Genomic DNA, 4,577 nt, shown 5'->3' with positions numbered 1-4,577 from the left:
GGGCGGGAGTTAATTCTTAGGGTGCAATTTCATCCAATATATTGCTACTCAATTATCTAGTACGTGAAAGTTTCCTTTTAAAATTACTATTGCTTTATTTGGAAAATTTTTTTCTTCCAAGAGAGATGATACTTGCGTGTTAATTACTTTTTTCTTTTATTTCTGTTAGGATAGTTTCTTCTGTCTTAGGATACTTGTGTGTTAATTCCAACCTAACTGTAGATTGGCTGATGTTTTAGGACCTATAATATGTCCGTAACTATAATAAATCCTGTAATTTAATCAATCCTTGTTTGCTAATGGTCGAGAGGTATGAAATTTTCTGATAAAATAATCAGCTCACCTATGCTCTTTTCAAATAATTTAGCTCACTAAGCATCTCGTGGTAAAGGTTGTGAAAGACCATGTAAAGGCAATGAGTCATATTTCCTTGTTTTAATTCAACACAAGATGAAATACTTAATTTCAGCACCACTCATGAATAATGTCACAAAGAGAATATGAGAACTCTCTGAATTCCTTTTTCCTATTTGCACTGTTCTGTTCACATGTAAACCTAATTGCAGAATAAATGTAAACATAGTTACAGAATAAAATTATACAGAGATTAGAGATGTGTCATGTACTGCTAGGCAATGGAGGTCTTGTGAAACACGTTACCCTTCCCAGCGTGAGTTGATGCCATAAAGAATCTTCTATTCTACCATCTACAGATCATATAGTACATTTCATGCTTCTGATGCAATCTAACACTCAGTCGCATGCCCTCGGATAGTGAATCATAATACTGAGTCAAGCTGAGACATGGACCTGCTAGCTTTCAGAGTAACCTCGACTCTTCAATTTAACACCAATACCCTGCAAACATAACGAAACTTAGCCAGATGCCAGCGGCCAAGCAGTTTTAAAAAAATATATGAACAGTTAAGATTCATGCATATGTAAAGAGACTTGATAGTATCTGCCTGTACTCGGACAGAGATGGGAACCCAATAACAGCCAGATCAAACAACAAACGAGCAAATATAGAATGCAACCGATTATAACTAGCTCATTTGAGTGAACTAGCTTGAGCAACTATTGCATGTTACAACCAACCAGCCCAAAAAGAATGATCAATACATTTTCCATTCAGAATAATATATAAAGATTTCTGTTTCGGCATAACAAAACATAATTATGTGGCAGTGAATCACAAGTGATAATAGGGCAATTGTAGAGCTGGATGCAAGTTACAGAGTCATTGAGGATAATTTGTATGAGAAATTTTGAAAACCCCAAGCCATAAAACAATTCGAGGGGCCAACCGTTCTCCAAACTTTAATATGTGCATTGATTTGAGACCTCTGTACAACCATAGTGATAGAAGGAGGCATATAACAATCAATGCTGACTTATCAGTACAAACAAGCATCAACCACAGTACAACTTATGCATACATAAGAAAGTGGATCCATCACTATTTTTTGATGAAAAAGCAATCTGATCCAAATAAAAATTAAACTACATTTTTTTTCTTCAGAAAAAAATTTAAAAGATTTCAGTTTAGAGAAAGCATTTGACATTTTGGTTTAGCAGCATTACAATTGATGATCATCTAAATGTTAATTGTATTGAACTGGTGGATTAAAGTTGGCAAGTCATAAGAAATAAAAAGAAAGTTTCTACTACTATAGCCTAAAGGAAGTCAATCAGAGCCAAAAAAGAATAACATATTTCATTGTCAGACAGAACCATAAACTAGTCTATAACTAAATCCTTAACTCATAAAAATGCTCTTCCAATTTTCAAGATCCTAGTTCCCCTTATAAGATTTCCACAAAATACAACCACATTTCAGTTGGGAACTTTTCATCAACCAAATAGCTTCAGCTCGATTGTCTGCTAAAAATACTCAGGTAGATTAAAAATAGGGATTTTTACACAAATAGCCGATAAAATTCATTGTTTACTTTTTCTTAGCAAATATACATTGATTATACATGATTATACATGATTATACACATATTATATATGGACTATGCATATATTATACATCTGCCGACTATTTTTAGTTTAAGCAATTGGGTGGGTGGCTAATTCAGTTAATTCTTCTTTAACAATATGCTTACAGTTCCTGACATAATGATATATATATATATATATATATATATATATATATATATATATATATATATATATGTAGGAGTATTTTCCAAACTCCTCTATCATAAAAAGTTTTCAAAGGAGCCTGACAAACTTCAAATTCAATGTAAGCATCGATGAGTATCCTCTTCCATCCATACGTACAGGAAGGAGAGAAATAAGCAATGCTAGAGTCATACCATTTCATATTAGCACTGCCGAGGAACAGCTTCAACTCAAAAATGAAATGCAGTTGAGTAAATAGATTGCTAACTCTAGGGAATTTACACAAGCTCGTTAAAATAAAAAGGAATTGGGAGCTGGATGCAAGTTAGTGTCATAATTGATGGTTTTTAGGAGAAAATTTGAAAACCCCAACAGCATAAACAAATTCGAGGGGCCAACCATTCTCCAAACTTTCATATAAGCATTTGATTAGAGACCTCTCTACACCCATAGTACTGGGGAAGAGGAATAGACCAATCAATGCTAACACAAGCCATGTTATGCATACATAAGAATGAACAAAATCAAAATAAGGATATACCAGTTTACCAGTTCTGTTGGAGACATATGACGGCGCAGTATCCGTCCGATTCCGTGAGCTTCGTTGTAAACCAAACACATTATACAGAGACTCAAAGCTCCTCTATACCCTATGCTAAACCACTAAGTTGGATTTAGTATTAGAGGATTCATCATTTAGTATTTAGACAATGATGAATCCTCTAAATATTGAATCCACATAGAGGGAGATGTTCAAATGTAGGTCCAAGTAACAAAGCGATAAAGGAGTTTTCGCTCCTTACTCGTAACGCCTGCCATTGGGAGGCACCGCCAGAGCTATAACACAGACAGCTTATAGATGTACATGCAGCCACTGATTAGGGTTTTAGAGGCACAGCCGCCACTGATTAGGGTTTTGCACATCCAGCGCTGTAGTGGTGCTTCTATTTATAGGAGTAGAAAAAAAGAATGAGCTCCCATTTTTACCAAACTATATGAGAAATGACGAAAATGGTCCTTTATGTTTGAGGTATGTTCTTATTAGTCCTTTAAATAAACTTTTGAGCAATTTTGGTCATTTCCCCATTAAATATTTAACAAACTTTGACTAATAGATTTATGTTGGGTGGTACCCCAAGCTTTATGTTGCATCCACCAAAAGAAGAATTGGTTGAAAAGGTAATAAGTGTATTTTGTTCTCAATTATCTTTCTGTCAATGATTCTGCTATTTCTAATTTGATTACTCATGATAAACCTTTTTGATGTCAAACCTGCACTCAATAGTTTTTAAGTATTTGGTTTTTCTGAATATGAGTCACCTATGAAGCATTCATTTCAGGGATCTGAATGGTATTTTGCCTTCAGTGATGATCTGAGCAGCAAGCGTAGTCCTTTCTTTCTTTAGTAGAAAATCTAGGAGTGGATGCATTTGGCTTTAAAATCTAAAAGCAACATTTGAGACACGAGAGATTAAACCAGACCTTAACACTAAACATGATACTTTTTGCTGATTTTTGGTAATTTTAATAATTAAGATGTTATACATAATCGTGAACTGCATTAGAGCAAAAGGCTGAGGCAATTATGCGAGTTTCATTTTTGCTTTACCATCTGTATAAAAAATAATATCTTGAGGTGGCTTTCTTATAATCTGGATATGCTATTTTGGGGTCAATCTATTAAGAATAGGATTGCATAGTTATGGTTCTTTTCCATCAAAATTTTATTTTATTCAAGACAAGTTATTACAAATACAAGAGCGGGCGGTGATTGCATGAACCAGCGTGCGGACCGTGTGAATCAAATATCGTATTGATGATTCACATGGTTTTGTGATTGCATGAACCAGCGTGCGGACCGTGTGAATCAAATATCGTATTGATGATTCACATGGTTTTCTACCATATGTAGTTCATTTTCATTGTTCATAACCTTCATGGGAAGGTGTGGAGGTTGAGAATAAAGGCATAGCGTTGTCCTTGTCTGTAACAATAGCTTTAGTAAATGAGTTAGCGTTAGTTATGTATTTTCGTGTTTCTTGATTATTACTTGTTGTTGCTTTCGTTTTGGCCTTCTGATTACAATACTCAGTTTTAGTTTTGTATCTTTGTATTTTTTTCTTCGGTTTTAGAATTGGTGTGATTGTTGTTGTCGTTCCTTTTATCTTTCCTAAGTCGAGGGTCTTTCGGAAACACCATCTCTGTCTTTTTGAAGGTAGGGGTAAGGTCTGCATACATACTACCCTCCCCATACCCCAATTGTGGGATTACGCTGGGTTTGTTGTTGTATACTTAACTTAAGAGTTAAGAAGAAAAAAAGGTCTTTTTTTTCATTGTCCAACAACAACAACAACAATAGTGCAATCCCATAAGTGGTGTATAGGGAGGATAGAAAGTACGCAATCTTACCCCTAGCTTTGTGAAGGTAGAGAGGTTGTTTCCAATGC

At 34.8% G+C, this 4,577-nt stretch overlaps 1 long non-coding RNA gene across 1 annotated transcript; it reads right to left on the bottom strand.

Moving 5' to 3' along the window:
- Nucleotides 1–409: 409 nt before the first annotated feature.
- Nucleotides 410–3,065, bottom strand: LOC107818267 (uncharacterized). The gene is made up of 2 exons (XR_001655375.2): nt 2,680–3,065; nt 410–858 (listed from the first exon to the last, which is right to left on the bottom strand). It is a non-coding gene; the product is annotated as an uncharacterized LOC107818267 (long non-coding RNA).
- Nucleotides 3,066–4,577: the final 1,512 nt, after the last annotated feature.

This window comes from Nicotiana tabacum, chromosome 6 (genome assembly GCF_000715075.1).
Source record: "Nicotiana tabacum cultivar K326 chromosome 6, ASM71507v2, whole genome shotgun sequence".
Taxonomy (NCBI): domain Eukaryota; kingdom Viridiplantae; phylum Streptophyta; class Magnoliopsida; order Solanales; family Solanaceae; genus Nicotiana; species Nicotiana tabacum.
The sequence above is the reverse complement of the archived record's forward strand: the minus strand, read 5'-3'. Positions and strand labels throughout refer to the sequence as shown.